Below are 23754 nucleotides of genomic sequence, written 5' to 3' on the forward strand. Positions count from 1 at the left end.
AATTTAAGATCGATATCTCAAATACTGAGAGAATAGTTCGCGTGCATGCAGACAGACGGACGGATAAACAGGCGGCCACGTCTAAATCGACTCGGCTCGTCGCGCTGATCATTTATACTTTATAGGGTCACCGACGTTTCCTTCGGTGTTTAGGTCTGGTTCTGGGTCAAACTTCGTGTAAGTATGTAAATTACCATGTTCAGTATAGATCCCTCTGTGGAGCATTAAAACTATTTCCCTCTAAAAGAATTGAACAGATTATGTGACATGTCCTTATTCTGAAAAAAAGTAAGCAAAAGTTTAGTATTTTTAAAGTACAATTTGTTGAGAGATAACTTTCAGATTTATGAATTTGGTTCCCCTGTACCGACAAAGCGAATTAAACCCAAAGAAATTGTGCTAAGAATATTTATTTCGTTGCCAGCTAGTTCCCCTGTAGGGCTGTAGAAGTGACGTCCAAGGATTCAGTCTAAATCTCATGAAAGCGTTAGAGTCAAGAGATGATTCCACATCGTCTTCTTTCAAACGCTGACCGATTAAAACTCGTACAAATAGGAAAAGCTAAACTTTGCAGACAATCAAGACTGAGCAGCTCTTTAAATCTCTGCTGACCTACATCAGTCTAAAAGAATATTGTGACTGCGCAAGCGCTGGTGGTTGATCAGCCCTCGCCAAGCTCCATACACCTTCTAGATCAGTCATCGAATTGTATATTTAAAGTATACAGCGACATTCCAACTGACTCTCACACAGTTGATATTGGGATAAAGTGCCTTTCAGCCCGTCCGTTTCCGTCCTGTTTCCGTCTAAAAATTTATGGCGTTTCCGAAGCACTAATACTAGTCTTATCAAGCATTGGCTCGATTCAACTGATAGCGAGGCAAGGCATTACTTATCTAATCTTGAGCGCATGGTTGGTGAGTTCAAGGCTAGTGTCACTGCGCTGCTAACGGGTTGGATGTAGTGGATAGCAGATCCATTGCTATCTTTAAAGCCGTCAATACACTTGAAAAAACTTTATGTGATGTGAGTTAAAACTAGTGTTGATTGACATTTGCCGTCGAGAGACTCCTTCACTTACCTGCTGAAAACTTTGACTCAGTCGTAAAAAAGTTTCAATAAGCTAACTAATTTTGAGCAAAATCTAATGAGAAACATTTTCCAAGGTCAGGAAGTCGACTATATTGATGCAGTTCGCCTGAAATTTTTCTGATTTCGAGATCAGTAACTGTAGATCGGTGTAAGTTTATTAGAACTGAATGCAAAATTTAGTTTTTCAACAGTTGCAGCGAGTTTTGTGAAAATAACTTGAATGTCGGTTTATAATTGCCAGAATCAATTTTTTTCCTCTCCTTGAAAAAGAAGCAACTTCCTAGTAATCTTAATTAATAGTAATTTCGTGACTAGAACTAAGTTAGGGCGTCTGAAAAGCCACTCAGATTCGCTATGACTTTAGTGTGGTTCCACAAAGAAAATCTCATCCAACTTCTCTTATACAATATTTTTAAAATATTGATCTTTCGTGGACTTCGGTGGTTCTGTGCGGCCTTCCAAGGAGTTTCACATATATTTTGAAACATCAATTTTAAAAAAAACCCTCTAAATACCACTTGAGTCACTATACACTATCCCAGCTTGTATGTCAGTATGTAAATCCTCTATGCGCTTCACTGCTAGGCATAAAAATAAAATCTATTAGTCAGCACCTCGGTCCAACGAGGCGCCTGGCAATCAAATAAAAATCCACACAAGTGTGTCATGTGCCACAACAACTTGGCCTGCGCACATACACACACACACATACGTGTATGTGTGGTATTTATGTGTGTGCGCACAGAAAACAGAGAGCATGTGTCACTTGTTGCCGTTGTCGTCGTTGCAGCCTCCGTTGCAGCATTGATGTGTCCTACTTCGTACGCAGCCGGTGTAAATGACATTGTTTACTTTGTTGGTTGTTTTTGTTGCGCCTATACTATGTGTATTTGTGTACGTTTCTTTGACTATTGGCGATTTGTTTATACGAAACTACGACGGTTCGTTCCTTGTAATTTGTGTTTGTTATCATTGTGCCTGCCATTGTATAAAGGCGGGTGCATACAACATGGTGTAAAGAATAATAGCAAAACAAAATAACAATTTATACTTACACAGCTGGTTTGGTGGCTCACATGCTGTTGCACGTTACAGAAATGCTGTTGTGATAAATGGTTTTGGCTCCGTGTGTCTCTTCAAACGATGTCAGTCATAGCTAAATTTTAAATTTGTTATTTAAAAAAAAAAATTTTTTTAAATATGATTTCTAAATTCATGTCTCTTTGGAACTGTCGATTTTCAAAAGCTTGTCTTGAGACGAATTTTTGATCAGCAATTCGCCAAAGACTCGAACAGGTAAAAAAACCTGGTGCCAGATCCAAACCATATAAGCAAAGTGGTTGCATAAGAATCTCACAATCAAGCTTCTGCAGCTTCTAGCGAGTCACTTTTAAAGTGGGTGGTCTGGTGTTGTCTTGATGGAATACAATTCCTCTCCTAGGGTCTTAGCTGTTTGCTTCCCACCAAACACATAGCAAAGCCTTTCTCACCGTCAATCTGGACTTGTCCACCGTTTACGCTGGCTCATCGCGATTCGACCATGCAGCTATTCTGCAGTGATTCGCAGATGTGTTGGATCCATGTAGTTTTTTTTACGTTACCTCGTGAGGCAACCATACATTGAACTTCGTTTTGTATTCACACTTCTTTAAATGTTTCCGGTTTTTATCAATATATTCGTAAAATGGCCTTCTACAGCTTAGTGCGTCTTTGACATCAATATTGCCGGAACGCAATCGAAATCAAAATTGCGCAAGATGGACTGTTACTGTATCAAGACCATAAATAATATTTACTTTGCAGCTGCCGGGTTTTCGTATTCGCTTTTTTCGAAGAAAAACTGTAAAATATGGAGTATTTTATATTTGCTGGAGTTCATCTTTGACGCGTGTTCTAACAATATTGAGTGAGGCTATCACAAGACTGGATATTGTTCAGTTGTAAAATGTTAGAGCTACTAAAACTAGAAAATTTTACGAGTTCGTAAAAGTATGAGAACGGTTAGTGTCTTCGTAGGTAACCTATATTTCGAAAAGGAGGGACTGAGAAGGGTAAATGGCTAGAGAAGTCACATTCAATATGACTTCATTTTATTTTATACAAAATTGATTCCATTTCAGTTTGAACCAGAAGGGGACATTTATTCTACAGCTCCCATTTCCCTGGCTTCTAGTGGTTTTTATTTATAATAAGACGTTTATATGCATGTGATTAGAGTTACTAGTATGAATAGTGATTGAGCATAAACAAATAACGGTTGTTTCTCAGATAATTGTAACAATCGAAGTTACTACGCTACTACAAAAGAGTGTCAAAAAAAGATGTTTCTAGCAACAAAAAAAACGGACTGCAGCAATTAAGTCGAACACTCGTGAAAACAAAGCAGTGGGTATTGGCAAACTCGATCAATAATGACAGTCGCTTGAACCGAGCAGAGCAACATTGCTTAGATTGATGCGTCTTTGTAACTGTTTCTAAGCATGTTTGCATTAATCAATGAACTTTAGTTACTTAAGCATCAATGGCTGGAGCTTGAGTGTGTGTGTGTGTGCACTAATTGGAGTAACTTTCAAGAGACCGGCAAACGAACGGCTATCAGCGATTTCTGATCAAAGTTAAGTGACTTAAATGCCGTCTCAAGCTATTCATTGAACCGCTTTGAAGTGAAAATTGACAGCCACCCATCAGGCAGCAACGAGTTCAATCGCCAATGAGCTTTCCCACTGCGCAGTTTTATTATTTTTGGTGCTCAGCAGCTGTCAAAAGTTAGGAACGAAGTGCAGTTGTTGGGGGAAATGTGATGGTAATTGCTGATACTGCGCGAGCATGAATGGGTTTTCCGAATGGACATACACACACACACATACATATAGCACTTGTGAGATTCGACTTTGCTGATCGCCATCGCAGCTGGTCAGCAGTGCATCTTAGCGGTGCATGCTTTCCTTTCATACGCTTGAGTATGTCGAGTAATTTGCTTCAGCTCCTTGACTTCTTTGGAACTGGTTTGTGCATCTTCAATTACTGTTAAGCTAACTGGAAGCGCTTTGTCGAAGACTTCCTGCTAGCTTTTGCTATGTATGAATGTTGCGAATTTAAAGACGAGTACTTGTGCCTCAGCGTCTGTATGTACCGTACTTTATGAATGTGTGTTTGTGTAGACGCGCTTGTCGTAAGTGGAACGGAACTGATTTATCAGCTTTTGCCAAGTGTATTTGCATTTTAATATACTTTATTTATATGCAAATACTTTGTATATATATTTTTGTAAATCCGATTATATTTGCATGCATTTTCGCACTTCTCACGCTCCTATGTTTATGGGTCAGATACAGAAGAATGAGGTATTAAATTAAAATTAAACATGACTTTTAATTCCGTACACATACCGTTATAAACATAATTTATTATAAATTTAAGTTTAAAAAATTGTTGAGTAACCAGTAATGGACTCTAAAAAACTATTTGGTAATATAAAATTTTTTATTTTATTATTTCGGTAGACTTTTGATCACACTTAACTCACTTGGAGGATGCCATCTCGAACAAACAACTTGCTAATGCCAAGATTTAAAGAACTCACATGTATACCACTTTCGAGAGTGCTTTCTTTACATACTCGCTTGCAATTCATAAATTTGTTGCTACTTTCATTTTTTTTACTAACAAAAGATAGAAGAGCTGAAATATAGCGAGCAGAAAAGGGGCAAATCGGGTACAAATATTCGTTTGCCAATATTCGGGAGTGGGGAATCGAAAAAGCAACTGGCATAAACGCAGCTAATATAAACTAATAACTTTTTATGCATAGTATATAAATATAGTCACGTAAATATTCATATAAATTTATAAACATACTTATGTATTATAGATTTGAATGAGTGCGATGAAAATGATATCATAGGCGTGCGAATACCATGCTGTTATTTAGGTATTACTTGCACATGCGATAATTTACAACGCCAAAAATAGCAAACGTTTACGAAAGCACAGTGCTGGAAAATTTCTAAATTTCGCAGCATACCAGCGAATTCTCTTGCCTAACAATACGTTTTACGACTATAAGATAGATAAGTGTTTATATAATATTTATTTATTTTTAGCAGCAAATTTATGTGGCTTACGCTTCGGCGTAAAATTATTAAATCGGAATTCATTGTAAGAAAATGTAACGGGAAAGTGTTAAGTCTAAATGTATTGTGATATCAAAGTTTTCATTGCATTAGCAGCACAGCAAATGGAACAGTTTGCAGTTCTTTTCTCCTGTCTGAAATTAAATTTAATATCCCGGTTCGCTTTTCGTGGCATTGTAGACCTTTACGGTTAAAATCCTGATCAAATTTCGAACTAAACGAACCATTCCGCCGAACCACTCTCTTGCCTTTTCTTACTCGGCTAATTCCGAACGTATGTGGATTGCGTCCCTCGCGTCGGTAATCGTTGGATTATTACTATTATTACTTGAAAGTCGGGCCTGTATTTTGGAAATTCGAAGATTCGATTTTGACCTCTTTTAGCATCTGTCATATAAGCTTGGAACGCCACTGAAATTATTGAAAACTTAGTTGATGTTCATATTTTTCAACTTTGAAAAACCGATAAACCAAAATAAACTTGATTTTAATTGATTGGTTTGTATGTTTGTATTTTAGAACAATTTCTTCGGAGATGGATGCGTTGCCTTGAATATGCCAAATTTCGTGAAGATATCTTGTCAAATAAACAAGTTTTCCATGTAAGGACTTGAAATCGATCAATCAGTTTGTATAACAGCTATATGCTATAGTGGTCCGATAACGGCGGTTCCGACAATTGAGTGGCTTCTTGGGGACAAAAGAAATTGAGAAAAATTTCAGATCAATATCCCAAAAAATGATTGACTAGTTCTCGTATATACAGACGAGCAAAAGGAGAGACACACGGTCTTTAATAAATCGAATACATATGTACATGCATACATACATATGTACTTCGTGTCAAACTTTATAGGTATAACTTCTTCAGGCTTATAAAATGGGTCTATCCTCAAAAATTTGAGTTTTGTATTCTGCTGTCAATTTTTATCTACTATCAATAATTTAGAGCTATCTGAGCGATGTTTATCATCGCCGGTTCCTATAAGGTTTACTTTAGCTAGTAATACTCTGCAGGTTTCTTAAGCTTTTGCATTCTAAATAATATTTATCTTTAACTTGAATAGAACTTGCCACATACACTAAATTTTCGCAGCAGATTTAATGTCTCTACTTAGTTTTCCACGACAGTGGCTACCCATCGTATGCCATGCGTGCATGTGTGTGCGTGTTGGCAAATGAGAATTCCAAAAATATTTTGGACTGTTCACCCCAGCGTTGCATATTTCACACAAAATTTACATATTTTTAGTGCGTGAGTGATTTAGTATGAGTTTCACTGAACATCGCTGTGGGCAAAGTTCCGAAGAACCAACCGAATTGTAATTTTTAGTCGTTGACTGAGTGGCAGACTAGCCCTTTTTGACACTTGTGCACAGATGGGTGTGTTGCAACTAGCGAACTTAGTAGCTTTTCACCGTTCACAGTCCAACAATAATATTGCTTAAGCAAACAGAGCGCAGCAAATGTATGCCATACTTACATATGTACATATATATTGGTGTATATAACATAAGTATATACCGTTAGGTGTAGAAGCGTATGTGCGTATGTATCATAGTGAAATTCTATATTTTGTTTATAATATGTAAGCATGTACTTTCTACGCATGTAGTGGAAATATGTCTGGAACGCGTTGCTATTATTGATTGACCCAAATTTTTCGTTTCCACCGCTTTGGCGTTTCCATATTCTTCACTGAAATTCGAGTTTGTTGACACGTACAGCACGAATGGCGGCGAGTCCTTTTTTGTTCCTTTTGTTTCTAAGGACAAATAGTATATACTATGTAAGTATATGTTTGTTTGGTAACAGTGGCGGTTATTAGCTGTATTCACAACTTTAAATAGTTTTGGCCATAATGTTTTTATTTGCTCGCGATTATATCGATTAACAATTAGCTGTGATTTGAAATAGTAAATTCATGATTAATATGTAGTGTGACTGGGGAGAGGTGGAAAGTAAGTAAGACTAAATCTTTTGGTGTTTGAAATTGAAAAACATTATATTGGGACTCGTAATGGATATTGAATCGTGTATGAAAATATGAGCCTTGGGTTTTTAACAACTAGATTTCGAAATTATCATTATTTCAGTAAATACAGTTATTAGAAAACAATTAAATTTAGTAGTTATAGCAAAGAAAAGTTTGAAGAATTTTAGTGATTTCACTAAATCCGAAATAAGACAAAATATTAAGGGGTTACATAGGTTTCATGGCTTCAAAAAAATATTTTTTTATTATCTTATTTAATTCTATAACAGCACTAGAATAGTGTGCTAAATATTTTTATCAGAAAACAACAAACGTCGAGAAAAGTTCACCAAAATTTGCATTTTTTTATCGAAACGTCTGCCAAAAATACAATTTTAATTGTTTTTTCTCTATCTTCATTCAATACCTAGTTTATGGTCTTAGCTAAAACCCGTAGTTATTTCTTTTTACTTTTGGTAATCCTGTAAGAAGATTTGCTGTGAACGCGCCGGCACCTTTCTTTCGAGGGACTGCCGGAAAAAGTCCTAATTACAGAGTTTTGAATATTTTCCTTTGAAATTTTCCTATAATAATCTTTATGAAATAAATATATTTGGTATTGAAAAAAGTTTGAATAAAATATTTAATTTTTTATATGAACAAAAAAATTCTTTGAAATCGGCCATTTTTTGCTCGAGGAAACTCATGTAACCCCTTAAGTCCGTGTGCAATCTGGCAATAATACTCTTCACAGGTGCATTTCTGATAGCATTAAAGAATATAAACAGTTCTTTATCTCGGTCAGTTTGTATAGCAGTTATATATATGCTATAGTTGTCTCATCCCAGCAATATGTTCGGAGATTGTAATGTTACCTTGTACAATAATCTCTGCCAAATTTTAGGAAGAGTTCTTTTCAATTAAACAATTTTTCCACACAAAAACTTTATCTTACGCAGTTAGTTTGTATGGCAGCTATATCCTATAGTGGGCCAATTTGAAAAAATTATTCGTACATTGTACCCCTGATTTTGTGAAATAGTCTATGTCAAATTTCATAAAGATATCTTGTTAAACAAAAGAGTTTTCCATACAAGGACTTAATTTTGATCGATTAGTTTGTATGGCAGCTATATGCTGTAGTTGCTCGATCCAAACAATATATTTGGAGATTGTTGTGTAGCTTTGAACAATACTCTATATCGAATTTCATGAAGATATCTTGTCAAATAAAAAAAATTTCCATACAAAAACTTGATTTTGGGCGGCCAGTTTATAAGACAGCTCGTCACGCTGATCATTTTTATATAGGTATATATGGTATACTTACTTAAGTATATACTTTATAAGATAATTACAGTTATCCGAAACCAGTATTCCAAGAAGAGTTTCAAAGTTCTCAAATGTTAAGTAGGCATTTATTTTCTGATATTAATGCGTTATAATTTAAAAAGATACGCCTCTCTATATCAACATTTTTGAATGAAGAAAATGACTTATAATAGAATATATATAATATAAAGATTTGCTTTAAAGTAAAATAGAATGTTGAATTTTCTTGAAAAAAATATATATAAATAATATTAAGGCGATTGAGCCTTCCTTACCCACTCGCTAACAAGCTAATGACGCTGTTTTTTTTGTTCGTGAAACTAAATATTATTTCAGCTGAATTAATAATTATTTTAACAACCCATATATTTTAAATAATAATGAAACTAATTATACATAAAAATTAAGCAAAGTCGAGCTACGTGTACTAGATACGAATGTATGTACATATGTACAAACAACTTCATACAAGTCGGTTGTAGAAAAAAATTCAGTTAAACAAACAGCAATTTGTTAATTAATTCCATTTTTGTTTTGGTTTCTCTTTCACTTTATATTTCAGTGCGTTTTTTGCACGCTCGTAAATTTAAATGCGGCTACTGTTTGCAACATTCATTTCGTGTTGTCATCACTATGGCTGGTGCAAAACCCGTGTCTGCGACGGGCGTGTCGTCAAAATACACGCACATGCATACATATGCAGTCAGTTATGATCTCATTGTAAATGACATAATTATTCACCAAAATTGTTCCATTCTGAATTGCCAAAAATTGTTGTTATTATTTTGCAATTGTCGGCAGTTCACTTGCACATCAAATACATCGTACATACTTACATACATTTGTATGTACATACATATATAATGTCAAGGATGTATTTTTTCATGCAATACGCGGCAATTTAAAAGTGATTAAATATTAAAAATTGTGCTGATTAAGGTCTTTGAGTTTGATTGTCTTCAAAATGTTGAAAAAGAAACTTTCAAAATTATTTGGTTCAACTTTTTTTTTAAATTTCGGTTTTAAAATTCGGTCTTGTTGCTACAAACTGACACGTACGCGTTTAGGCATTCAAAAATATCACCCCAAAAATATTTTCCAAAATTCAAATTAGTATAAAAGTTATAGCTGTTTAAGTGTCTTGGCAACTAGACCGGTTTAGTCTTAACTTAAAACATTAAACGCATTTAGTTAAAAGTTAGATAGAAATTAGTTGAGGTACGTATCGTGACCTAAGATCTATTATGCCTTAACCTCTGTCACAACGTATTACATGGGCCCAGCACACTGATAAATTCCAGTATTCAGCTGGGTGCTATTGAGGTGATGTGATCCCTATTCGGATACATATGTTATGTAGATCCAAGTGCCTTGATCCTGTTTCTAAAAACTGCCGTGTAGTTTAGCATCAGGTGCTCGGGAGTTGCAGAACTAACAGTTTGTACTAGAGGCTAAATAAGCACATGGATATGTTATTTTCTTTTAAAACTACTTTTTCGGTGGGGTCGTCAACTTAACTCAAGTTCTATTAATAAGTTGATTAACATGGAATTTGGCATACATATTTTTAAATAACTCTTCAACATGTAAACCCACAAAAACTATTTCTTTCTAATTTAAAGCGTTTAAAAACAATTTCGAAAGTTCAAAAATTTGGTCTTACAGTACTCCCTTGATTTGAAATAAGTTTCCGTCATTTCTTTTTAACTTAAGTGCCTTTCAGAATAATACTTTTTTAGACGAGGGGCTCAATATTATAATGTAAAGTAATGAGAGTAAATAATATAGTTATTTTGTGATTAGGTTTTGCGAATATTTTCGATTTGTGTTTTTAACAAAAATTTTTTTCAAATTAATATATACAAAGATATATGTCTAAAGGGCACAAATGTGTTGGTAGAGAACATTTGTTGTGAACGAGCCTTAATTTTTTTCTGTTTGGTTGGCATGACATCTGTCAAACATATTCAATAATCTTACAGTAGTTAAACAAACAACATCATATATTTTCATTGTATTGAAACTGTCAAATTTTGTACCGGAAAGGCTTTTATCGATGGGACACACATTGGCTGGGCAGCACTTCGATTCCTACACAGAAGTCGAAATTTGGGTGTCTGATTGGTTTGTTTCAAAAGACAAACATTGCTATTGGCATGGTATACACAAATTGCCAGAAAGCTGCTCAAAATGTGTAAAAAGCAATGGTCAATACTTTGAAGGCATTTTTTTTTAAATTTCCCATTCTAAATTAGTATTTAATTTTCACATAAAAAAACGATAATTTCATACTGGTGCTTGTATAGTCTATAGTATATTGGGCATACTATATATTCTTAGAAGTAGTTGAGCTAATATAATTGTTGAAATTGCTTATAAAAAACCATTGTTTCTTTGCAGGTAAGCAAAGCTCTTGGGCTAAAAATCATTATCGCAAATTTTGAAGTGGTGTTTCTTGGTGGTTTTTTGCACAAGTGTAAGTCTCAATGAAATACAAATGATAATATTATATTTTCAAAGTATACTATAAACAAATATCGCACTTTGTAAATGCATATATGTACTATATAAGAGTATGTATGTACACATATTATATTATATATGTGATAAATTACGTATAGTGGTTGATTCCAAAATGTGTTCATATTTAATGTTTTAATGCGAAAAAACGTTCAGCGCTTTTATGAAATTCACTTAGCATTCTTTGTTCGATTATGGTGTGAATATATTTAAGAATTTTTATAAACTTTCATTGAAGCGGAAATGGCTACGCATTGTACTTTTATACATACAAAAATACATATGTATATCCGTTATACGCTCAATGAAATCGGTCCGGACGGTATCCCGTTATAATAAATTAGTTTATGTTGCTTTGTTGCACTTGTGCCGCACACACACACATGTGAACTCCGTGTTTAAGGTGCGCCAATTACAGATGATATCATAAATGGTTGGTGGCTGATGTTATCACTCGCGTTTCCAGTCATACAGAAGCAAAAACTAGTTGAGAAAAAATTAAAAGTGAATGGTTGGTGTTAATTACGCACACGTATGTTAATTTAATTAAATGTTATTCTCACAATATGCACACACACATACAAATTTATTATTGCAAGGTCACTTGTAAAAGTGGGTCGGATGCATACAGGGTGCGCTCTAAAGTAATCGCGACCTGCGGCGACACGACATAGAAGATCGGATTTCTTTTCCTCTTTTTGGACTTCGTTACATTAAAATCATCTCTAAGCGTTACACTAAATCGGTGCAGCGATAAAATGAGAAAGTTAAAGCAAACATTAAATCTAGGAGCTTTTATTTCAAAATTATTTTTGTTGTCAAAAATGTTGACAGCTGCGACCATGTATCCTTGTTCTCAAGAACTCATCTTGCTACTGCTACTTTTAAAAAGCTTTCCAGTTCTAGTCCAGAGGCAATTCATATTTATTTTATACAATACCCCCATGATTTTCAAAGGATCTGAGTCACAAATTATAAATACCGGGGTCTTGCAACTCAAAGCTTACTAGCGGAAGTGCTTTTCGTACTTTATCGTTAAGTCACTTTCGGGATTTCCTATACCCTGAGCAGGGTATATTAAATTCGCCACGGGATTTGTAACAGCTTGAAGTCAACGTCGGAGATCCTATAAACAATATATTATATATATGAGTATATGTAAACGATCAACGTGACGAGCCGTCTGTATGTGCGTGGACCAGTCCCTCGATTTTTGAGATATCAATGTGAAATTTTGCACACGTAATTTTTTCTAAACGGCGCTGCTCCTTTTTGAGTACCGCCGATATTTGACCACTGTAGGGCATAGCTCGTATAGCCCTCATACAAACTGATCGATAAAAATCAAGACTTTGTATGGAAAGCTTTTTTATTTAGCGAGATATCTTCACGAAATTCGGCACATATCATTTGTCCAAAGCAACGCCACAATTTTCGTACAAATTGTTCAGATCGGATCACTTTTGCATATAGCTGCCTTACAAAGTGCTCGATCAAAATCAAGATAAAGATATTTGTAACGTTTTTTCTTGTTTTAAGTACGTTAATTGGGGTCTCTCAATTCAAGGTTTCTTTTTAGTAGCCCACTTAGCACGCATTCTTGCTCACTATCGCTTAGCCGTTGTCGGACTATCAAGTTTATTAGCAAATACACATCGTGAGAAGTATTTTTTGTTTAAATATACTTTTACCGTGGGAAATCCCGTTAGTTTGTGTTAGCAAAGTTTTCATGATGTTTTTAATTTCTTTCAGCCTACTTTTCGATCAGACACATAAATTTAAAAAGTCTTCAAATGACTAATTCTTATTTTGTAGTTGAGTATTTACGCATTGTCGTCAGCTTTTACGCCACCCTCTTAGCGGGCGTATGCTAATAAAATGCTATAGTGTAAATATAACGCTCAGAAGGCGTAAGAAATATATTGCGAGAATTCTTTGCAGCATTCACCTCGACCTCTTTCAATATTTGTGTGGCCTTTTGGCTTGTTGCTTATACTACGCAGACCACCATCTGAGACAAATAATAATTTCGAGGAGCGGCAGAGATGTGTTAGCAAATATTTTCAATCATACAAACAGTTTGAAAATATATTTATGTACATACATACATATGTTAATATTTTCTTAGTTTAGCAGTTTCGAATATAAATGAAAAACGAACGTACACTTCATAATTTTTAATAGTCTTAATTTCTCGATATCAACCCCATGCTTTTCGGAATTAATAAAATAAAAATATATTATAATTAATAAATAAAAAATAGTCTATACTTATATTTTTGTAGAAAGTAAAAGCTATTTACTGTTATTCCTTTAAATTTCTCTTTTTTGAGCCGAGAGTACTTTGAAGCGAAAGTTAACCACTATACTCTTACTATTTATATGAAGAATATAACTAACTGGCCTGAAAAATATTAAATCTAGAAAAGTCATGAAAAAATATGAAATAATTATTTAAAATATTTTAAGAAAGAAAAGTAAAGGTTAGGAAACGGACTATAAACACTTTAGAAGAAGAATTTTTGCTGACGAGCACTGCATGTCGATTGCGACACGCCACGTCATAAATGATACAAACTGTCAAACTTTGATAAGGATTGTAAACAAACCCTACTACTACTACTTTCGTTTATCAAATTACGAGTTAAAGTAATTTTCTGTTAAATGCTCAACCAAAAAGTAATGGGACTAAATCGTCATAATAAAAATTGTTTGGGTTTTGGAAACAGCTTCCACAGTGTCAATTCTGCAGATGCGCCAGAGTTTATCTCTTCTGAGGACTGTTTTTGACCATCTGTTATTAAGAGAATGTGTTAAATTTATTAAAAGAATTACTTCGTTTTCGGGATTTCAAGATTATACTAAATATTTTTTTAAAAATTGTAAAGAGCTCGCAAAAAGCGGGTATACCGAACAGTCAAATTTTTATAATCGACTTTACAGCCTATTCATTTTATGGGCCACCTAAAAATGTTAAGAGGATAAGGTAAATGAAAAAAAAACGGCTAAAAGTATTATTCGTTTGTTAGATTATTCAGAAAGATATCATGGATAAATGAGCTCTGAAAATCCGCTTTAATAAAATTAATCTCTGAGAATAGTTTTTATTTTCCAAATTTGTACCTATAGAATTCTATATGTATCCGTCGGAAAAAAGCCGTTATTGACACGGATCACGTTACTCAGTAAATTCTATACACACAAATGAATTCAAGTTGAATTCGATAATATTGCATATTTTTAGTTATGCCGACATAGAATGTAAAAACAATAGTTAATATCCGAGTGCATGTGCATTTGAATGGATAATATTTCACACATCTAATGCAACAACAGAAAATTGCATGTTGCATATATTTGCATCAAATATTTCGAGGTTTGCAATTTTCTCATACTAAACAGTTTTCCAATGCACCGTCAATAGAATCTAGTGTTTTGTTTTCGGCGATGATGTCAGCTTCGGATGTACACTGGTACAGTGGTGGCGTTAGAAATAGCAACATTCTTTTGTTTTACTAAAAAGTGCCGTTATTTAAATCAGTAGGGCAAGTGATTGTCGTTGTTTTTGAATAAAAATCTGGCAAGTTAGAGTTTGATTTTGAAAAATTTGAGTTTTTTTCCGTTAAGCCAATTTCCTTCTATTTTCGTAAATGCAAAAATCTTTTTATTTATAATAATAATTTATGAATTTGTGATATATTTTAGTCTCGTCAGCAAGAAAACAAAGTTTTACAAACGAAATTTATAGAATTAGTTATAAAATGCCATCCTAAAGTGAAGCTGTCGAAATAAGCGTAAAATAACGGACAGCCGACTGAGCGTATATATGCGAACTAGTCCCTGAGTTTTTGAGATATCGATCTGAAACTTTACAAACGTTCTTTTCTTTTCAAAAAGCAGCTCATTTTTCGGAATTGCCGATATCGGACCACTATTGAATATAGTTGTCATACAAACTGACCGATCAAAATGCGACAAAGTTTTTCATAAAAGTTCTTGTTTCTTTTTAAGAAACCTTAATTTGACTTGAAGGTTGTTTATTTCAAACAACGTAGAACTAGCAAAAAAGTTTTCGGTTGGTTGCAAATCATTGGCCATTTTCAGATTTAGTGTTAAGTACAGATAGTTGCTATAAGAGATTTACCTGTGAAGGGTATTATAGCTTCGATGCAGCCGAAATTAACGTTTTTTCTAGTTATAAAGCCTTTTCTAAAAGAGAGCATAAACTATATAAATTTTCAGTGAGAGTGGTAAATTTTGGTGGGTGCTTTAGTTTTGGCCAACAGTGTATGTACTCGTAAGCTTTGTCTTATCTGGTAAATTTTAGCGCGGTTCGTTGCACTTGATGAGTGAAAAGAATAGTGAATACTATTTATTCTAAATTTTTATTTGCAAACAACATGTGCGCTATCAAGTATCCTCGGTGCGGTAGCCCTTTGAAATGTGCCTATCGCTTGTGGTAGGTGAGTGTATAAATTATATAATATATATTTAAATATAAATGTGTATATGTATTTATATTTATAATATTTTCATTGTTGATAGATTATTGGCATTTTTATACAAATTCTAGACAAAAATACATGTAGACTTATAGGTATGTGTGTAGTATGTGTATGTTATTATGTAGATAGTGCTTGTGTATTATTAACTATGTGACATTCCGATGCCACTGAATCATTATTATTGCTCAATAAATGTATGTGTCATATGCACATACAGTTATACTTATAATGATCATAATGAAAATGGTGTACTTATAAGTATATCTATAGGTATACACGTACATACTGTCAGCCGATCAACCAGTGCCGGTGTGTGGTTCAACAAACCGCAGCTTGTAACTTGAGCGTGAGTTTTCCAAGCGTTCAAGTCCGTTAAGTTTGCAAAATATGACACTATTTATATATGTACTGATATGTATATATGTATATATACATATATATGCTTTAATTGTGTAATAAATCATTGCAATTCTATTATGCATTTATTCTGCATATCTAAAACTATTGACGTCGACCTCAATTTGAGGGCAGTACGGTAGGCGCGAAGTGGATATTAGCATATGAAAGCGTTGATTATTAAGGCACAATGCCTATATTTCAAATAATAGTTGTTTATTGCAATGAAAAAATTCCATTTCACTATTTAAATAAATTAAATAAAACAAGAAAAACTGCAGCTATAATACCCTTCACAGGTGGATCAGTTTGTATGGCAGCTCAATGCTATAGTGATCCGATATCGGCGATTCCGACAAATGAGCTGCTTCTTGAGGAAAGGAAAGGACGTGTGTAAACTTTCAGTTCGATATCTCAAAAACTGAGTGACTAGTTCGCGTATGTACAGACAGACGGATATGGCTAACTCAGCTCGTCACGCTGAACATTTATGTATGGTATATGTATACATTATAGGGTTTCCGTCTGTTCCTTCTGGGTGTTACAAACTTTGTGGCAAATTTAATTTACTTTGTTCAGGGTATAAAAAAAAATTATATTTTATTTTCTTTTTTAGATTTCTGTTTAGCGATAAAAAGTTGTGGCACGACCTTAAAAATTCTGCGGTTCTTAAATATTATATAAGAAATTACATACAAAAAATCTTTGTTTTCTTCAACACATTCCAGTCGGCCCATTTGACGCCGATCAACTTCCTTTAAGATTTGTGGCTTTATGTAATTTCCCTCACACATTTACAAATCATTTGTTTACACTTTTTTATCGAATTAATTTGCTGTTATTTAAACTATGTCACATTTATTTATTTGAAAATACGCTAGAAGGTTTGATTTATAAGTGAAAATTATACTGCTACTGATAATACAAGTATATGTACTTATATACAACGTGGGGACACATATTTCAGTCTCTCAGGGTAAACTGTGACTCTAATGAAGTATAAAATTAACAAAAACTCATACAAGTTGACTTTAAGCGTATAACATATGTATATATTTGTATATGTATATTTGTATAAAATATATGTATGTATATCAACCGACATAAGCGATTGAGTCGAATCCGAGTAGAATTTTCCGTGACTAACATCCGTTGGTTCCCACATATAGTCACGTAACAATACTGACATTTTTAAAAACGTTTCTCACAATAATCTAAGTATCTACAGTGCCACTTAATGATTTTTAGACGATTTCTCTCGGATATTATCAAAATTAGCTTCACTATTCAGGTAGACAGCAAATTCTTCAAATAAATCCTCATATATTTCGGGCATATCATTTATAAAAATTTGGTAGTATGGCAGCTCGGAGCAAAATGAATGCTGTGCGAGCTCTGGATCAACCGATCTATCGTATTACAAATCACTGAACATGATCGCGAAATTACGTAATGTGAAATTCGAATTGCTTACACATCCACTGTATTCTCCAGATCCAGCTCTAATACCAGTTTCCTGTACCCAGATCTTAAGACCGAGACTTAGGACTAATTTGAAACAAAAGATCAATCGTACTACAAAAATGGTATAACAAAATTAAAATATCGCTGTAATCGGAGTATTATGTTTAATCCCGAATTTGTCCAAAAGAACGTCTTTTCTTTAAATTAATTTTTCAGAATCTCTGTTATATAGGGATATTTAGGTATGCTGAATTTAGAAGCAGGGAGATAGTAGATGTGGTGGCTGCTGAAAACCCGCAAATATACATTGGGTTTCGCGCCACAAGGACATTCCTTGAAACGAAATGACAGATGAGATTGCCGAAAGTGCCCTTCCTGTGGCTACCGAACCAGTATAGGAAATAATATACGGGAGCCGGTAAAAACGATGCAATAGGACATACAGAATCACCAAGATCATGTGCAAGGGCACGGGAGGCAAACACATCTACTGTTTACTCACCCGGTCTCGGAAGGACTGCAGAATGGTTGTTGGCCTAGTTACAGGTCACAACTTACTGGTATCACATGCGAGCCGTGTAGGCAATATTAACGAGGACACATGCAGAAAGTGCTGAAAAGTTGGCATAAGAGAGACGGTGGAACATCTTCTCTGCTTCTATGCGGCCTTATCTAGAACTCGTCTTTGATAAATAGGAGTTTCGTAGTTCTAAAGACCAAATGTAGTATCATAATTGGATTTAGAGTTTCTATTAAACTTCGTAAAAAACGTTGACGTTATGTATGACGAAAACTTCAACTCGTATTAAATCGAACCTCTATCTTGCATTATAAAGGCCCTGTAGGTATTTGGCGTGACAGCCAGCCAGTATAAGCTAATCTTTGTGCAGTTGTTTCGTTAAAATTTAAAAAATTAATTTCTCACTTGTATAAATATACCAAAAGCATTAAACTTTGTTGTACAGACTTGACAAATACTTTATTAACTGCTTTTCAGATTTTTGGTACAAAAGTAAATATGAAAAAAATTATTAATATCATACTTAAGAAAAAAAATTAAAATTAAAAATATGCTAGTACCAGACAACCGAAAGCTTGTGATGTTTCTCAAAAAAAAAAAAAGAAAAGTATGACAAAAGAATTGAAAAATAATGAAAAAAACTAATTTATATATTTTACTAAATGCGAAGATATTGAAATTTTAATCAGATAAAATATGTGGCACAACAGAACAGAGCTTTTCTCTTGTGTAGTTCTCTATTACTACTTCGTTTTGTGGTCTTTGTTGTTGGAGCAGCGGCCAGTGACCAACCAAAAGTGAATGTTTAATTAGCTCAACACACGATCTACGGCGGAGGTCACCAGCAAGCGCTTGATCTATTTTATTTTTGTGTCTGTCAGCGCTAGAAGGGTCAGATGATGCCATTTCACAGGTTTACATACTTCTGCCATTTCCAGTTTTCGTTGCTCAATTTAGTAATTTTTTTGGTGTATTTTTGTGTTTTTTGTAAACTGCTGCTATGCTATCTAATTTTAACGCACAATGCCATTTTTAAGCATTTATTTGTTATTGTTGTTGCTTTTGAAATTGGTAGAACCACACCCGTCGGCATATACAAACCCACAAACACGTTTAAATATAAATTCGTTGATCTTCTATCATTTTATTCGATCTTTGTGCTCGTTACTTTGTTCTTGCTTTATTAGAAAGAGCAAATGATTGCGATGACGTCATCAAATTCGCAAACATTCATTTGTAGCGGCGCGCTGTCAGCAACACAACAGATGTAGACGCACTCAGCAGTGACCTCAAAAGCACATTTGAATGTGCTTTCAAAATTATTTTAAACAATTTCAAATATTAAATATTTATATGAAGATAAACAAACATATCTACATTACATTTGAGTGCTAAATTGTCAGTGTTGCGGATTTTGGAAAATAAAAAATTTAACATAATTTCATTTAAAAATAAAAACAAAAAAATTGAAAAATTTAGCATCTTTAGTCGTGCCTCGTGCTTTAAATTTGTATCGAGAAAATAGAAATGACTATTGACTTTCTCTGTAATATTTGGTTTACGTGACTCGTGGTGTTATTTGCGACCAGTGACTGCACAATTAATCAAAATTTCGATTTTTTGACTTATCGAACGTTTAACCGAGCCATTTACAAAAATTCGTTTTGATATTTCAAAATTTTACCATTGATTTGTTAAAAAGATAATTTTCTTATTTGAAAATTTCACGAAAATATTTTCATAAATCATAAAAATAATAATTTTCTCATTATTGCATTTCTTCTTTAACTTTGTGTTATCTATTCAGAAAAAATGCGTTTTTTGTGATTATTTTTCGAAGAAATTTAAGGTACTTTAGTAATCAGCGATTCATTTTGAAAATTTTTTTTATTCTTATAGATGAATACAGACAATGATCGAAGGATAGATATGAAAAGTTCAGACACATTTTTTTAATAAAAATATGATTTTTTTGATTTTGATTTTCGAAATAATCTTCATCTAGAGTAATATATTTGTTGTAACCGTTCTCTAACATTTCGATAACTGTTAGATGGTATGAAACATCGAGGTCTTCAATATAGACACCTATTTTAACGACCTCGTTATAGTGAAATTCGTTTCCTAAGAACCCTTTTATACGGTACCGCAATTGACTCGAATTTATCTGGTCCAGTACTGTCATTTTGTCTATCTAACCCTTTCTGTATCGGTAAAATAAGAAAAGCGAAATTATTTTCCAGCGAGCGGCTTTTTGAGTCTGAAAAATTTAATATAATCACTGGCGGTCTCATCCACTGTATAGTTCTAGCGCAAGAAAGGAGCTCGCAAAGTTATTTCATTCGTAAAATTCCGTAAATGATATGACCTACGCATTATTTTAAGATTCCAATGATGTTAGCTTAATTTTAGGTATTTTTTTAGTATTTTTGCAATGCCTCTTGTTACTGCCTCCTGCGATCTTTATAAGGGTGTGTATACTTTGTCTGTTGTGTATTTTTTCTGGCCTCTTTGATACATGAGTTTATAATAATTGTTTAAATCTATGTAACTAAGCAGGAGTTGTTATGTTAGGTGATTTCGTTGAAACTTTCACCAAACAATTTACACCAAACTTTAAATTGTCGGCCATTAATCATTAGGTGTTGCGTTGAAAACAGGAAAGTCTTATAACTTTTATTCATTTGTATATATTTACAAATACACATACCATATGTACTTATATGATGGCTAGTTGCAGCAATCAGCACATAAATGGGCATTTGTTGCAACATTCTTCATTAATTTTCTTGAACTTAATTGATCGCGTTCAGCATCAATTGCAATTTTTAAGGTGTGGCCGTGTTTGTGAATGCATGAAGAGTTTTTCTGCGTGTGTCGAGAATGTCTTGTGCCAATTGGGCTGCGATGAGAAAACGATTTCTTACATTCAAGTAATAGAGAAATAATTGTTTTGTAGAATAGGAAAGTGGGAAAGTCGCACTGAAAAACTCATATTGATGTGTTAACTTCATAGACAAGCTGTTCTTTCTAATTTCCACCGGAGTGATTGATAAATATATAATTTTTATATGTTGAATATTTCCCATATTGCAATAACTGAAATATTACTCGAAAAACAGTCAGAGTACGAGTATCCAGACAGATAGACGACTGAACAGAGGGACATGGCTAAATGAACTCAGCTCGTCACGCTGATCATTTATAGATATACTTTACAGGGTTTCCGAAGTTTCCTTCGGGGTGTTACAAAATTCGTAGCAAACTTATAAAACCCTCTCCAGGTTATAAATATATTTTTGTTTTGGCATTTATATGAGGGCAACGCAATAATCCTGTATTCTCTGCAGGAAGACTAAAAATAATCCAGAAAAAATTATATAAGTGATATACATATATGGTATACATATATATCTTCGAAATATACATCATATATACCTTGGAGAGAAATATATATATAATATATATATATACAATGTATACTTCAAAGAACTACTTTTGCTAAAAGCAAATACATCTTTTAAACTAAAACATATTAGTTCCCAACAATCGATATGGCAAAGATATACGATATACAAGGTGCGTTCCAAAGTAAACAGGACTTTTAGAAAAAAGACAGACAAATGGTTTTATCGTCAAAATCAATTAATTTTATTCAAAATAGTCTCCTTCTTTTATAATACAGCTTTTTGCACGGTCCAAAAGCATGTCGAACAAGTGTTTTAGCTCGTTGCCCGGTATGGCCGCCAGTATGCCGGTGCAAGGCTTTTGAATGGCCTCCACGTCTGCATAACGCTTTCCTTTCATCGGCAAATGCATTTTTCCGAAAAGGTAGAAGTCGCACGGTGCCATATCAGGTGAATACGGGGAGTGGTTGATTGTTTTTGTCAAATAATCGGCAATTGAAACGTTTCGGTAAAAGTTTTACCAATTTTAAAACAAAATTTAATGTTGGCTCTTTGTTCGAAGCTCATTTTCGCACCGACGACAAAAACATACTGACACTTAAAACAAAATAACATTATTTTAAATAGATGAAATGTCATGAAATCTTTAGTGGAAGTCGATAAAGGATAGTAGATTCTAACGCACTAGTCGACATATAGATGGAGCCCCTAGAGTTTACTTTGTTACTTTTTTACTGTTTACTTTGGAACGCACCTTATATACATATGTTATGTACCCCCCTGGATACTTTTCTTAAATAAATATGTGTGTATATATCATGTGGCATGGGTATATTCGCTTTCTTTCGTACGCCACGTACATATCGATACACAACTTCGCCATTGCCATTGTTGTTTTTCACTGTCTTTGTCCATTAATTGAAAACAATTATGGAAAGATGCCAATGGTGGAACTAATAGACAATTACAACCAACAACTACAATTCCATACTATACAATATGCTTATAAGTAGCATGTTGACATATATCTTCGATATGGCAAAGTTGTTGTATTAAAACAGTTTTCTGTTTCATTTACTATGAATCAATATTTGTAGGGGATTTAAATAAAATTTTGTTAAGAATAATAATCTATACTAATATTATAAAGAGGAAAGATTTGATTAATACTTGACGGATTTGAAAAATTCTTTCACCGTTGGTAGGCTACACTATCTCCGGTGAGCATGGGCTTTATTATATTTTCAAAAATGTTAGGGATGCTTACGTCTCCGAGGTTGCGCGGATAAAACTTGTCTAACTGATGAAGTTCATCAGAAGCACGGGATGGTTCAAAAGAGGAGCCAATAGAGTGAGGGAACTGTGGTTACGGTGGTATCACAATGGGCCTCCTAAAGCTTTAGGTGTGTCGAAAGACAGCCACTCTACCTACCTACTAAAACGCCAATAATGTAACCCAAGGTGTAAAAAAATTACCTAAAAAATTTCTTACATCGCATGCGCTATGAATACTATTGATTATAGGACAAAATAATGTACTAAGACTTTGCAGAACGTATAATTGTCTACAAAAAATGTCGCGATGTCATATGTTTCACTGTTATCGTTAAGTATTCTTTTATTAAAAAAAAAAAGCCCCCGTAAAAGCTCTTTATTTTTACCTTATTAAAATTAATTACCTCATATTCAAGACTGTTTCAAAACTTTTATATAACTTTTTTGAAGTATTCGATTCAGATATTCCATACTCATGATATCACCAATGTAAAAGTCGATATCAAACCACAGGAATTTTTTTGTGGTTTCACAAAGAACTGTTTAGCAGTTTAAGTATGATCGCCCGCCTTTTGGGGAGTTAAGGCATCTAACCTAACATATCCAGGCTTGTTACTCTAAAATTTAATTCTATCAAAATTCGTTGCAAATATTAGTAAGATATCAGCTTATAATTTTCTAATTATTTTACAAATCATAAAGAAACATTATAGAATGCGGTTAGGTATAAACTTTGGAGTAATAAATTTTTTTACTTTCCTTAAAAAGAGTTGAGCCATAGTGTTGTCTCAATTAAATATCAGGCACACGGTAGAAATTTCTCAAAAATTACAGTTATTAATGAAATTATGCTGCTCTTATCTTTGGATTATGTTTTATTGATATTTTTTATCAACGTAAACGTATGATTTTGCTTGAAACATACCAACTAAGGTGATAAAAAAAGTGGTGATGTCATACGATATAAACAAACAATAACTAACTGGCAAATGACTTCTGTTAATGATTCAGTTCTTAGTTTGATATATAGGAATACTATAACAAAAATTCATTTGAAAATCGAAATAGAAGAATGAAAGTTCTAATCTTTTTTAAGAAGTTTCACAAAAATATATAACGTTATTTTTGTCTATAT

The 23754-nt window shown here is 33.7% G+C and overlaps 1 protein-coding gene across 8 annotated transcripts in view; it reads left to right on the top strand.

Annotated features, from left to right (window-relative positions):
* Window positions 1-23754, top strand: part of cora (erythrocyte membrane protein band 4.1 like coracle) — a 65059-nt gene that overhangs the window by 13822 nt on the left and 27483 nt on the right. The window contains exon 3 of one of the 8 annotated variants that reach the window (XM_070109123.1): window positions 10933-11008. The exons of the other annotated variants lie outside the window; for them this stretch is intronic. The gene's annotated coding sequence lies outside the window, so the exon portion shown is untranslated. The remainder of the gene's footprint in view (window positions 1-10932; window positions 11009-23754) is intronic. 8 annotated transcript variants of the gene reach the window in all.

Source organism: Bactrocera oleae, chromosome 4, assembly GCF_042242935.1.
Source record: "Bactrocera oleae isolate idBacOlea1 chromosome 4, idBacOlea1, whole genome shotgun sequence".
Taxonomy (NCBI): domain Eukaryota; kingdom Metazoa; phylum Arthropoda; class Insecta; order Diptera; family Tephritidae; genus Bactrocera; species Bactrocera oleae.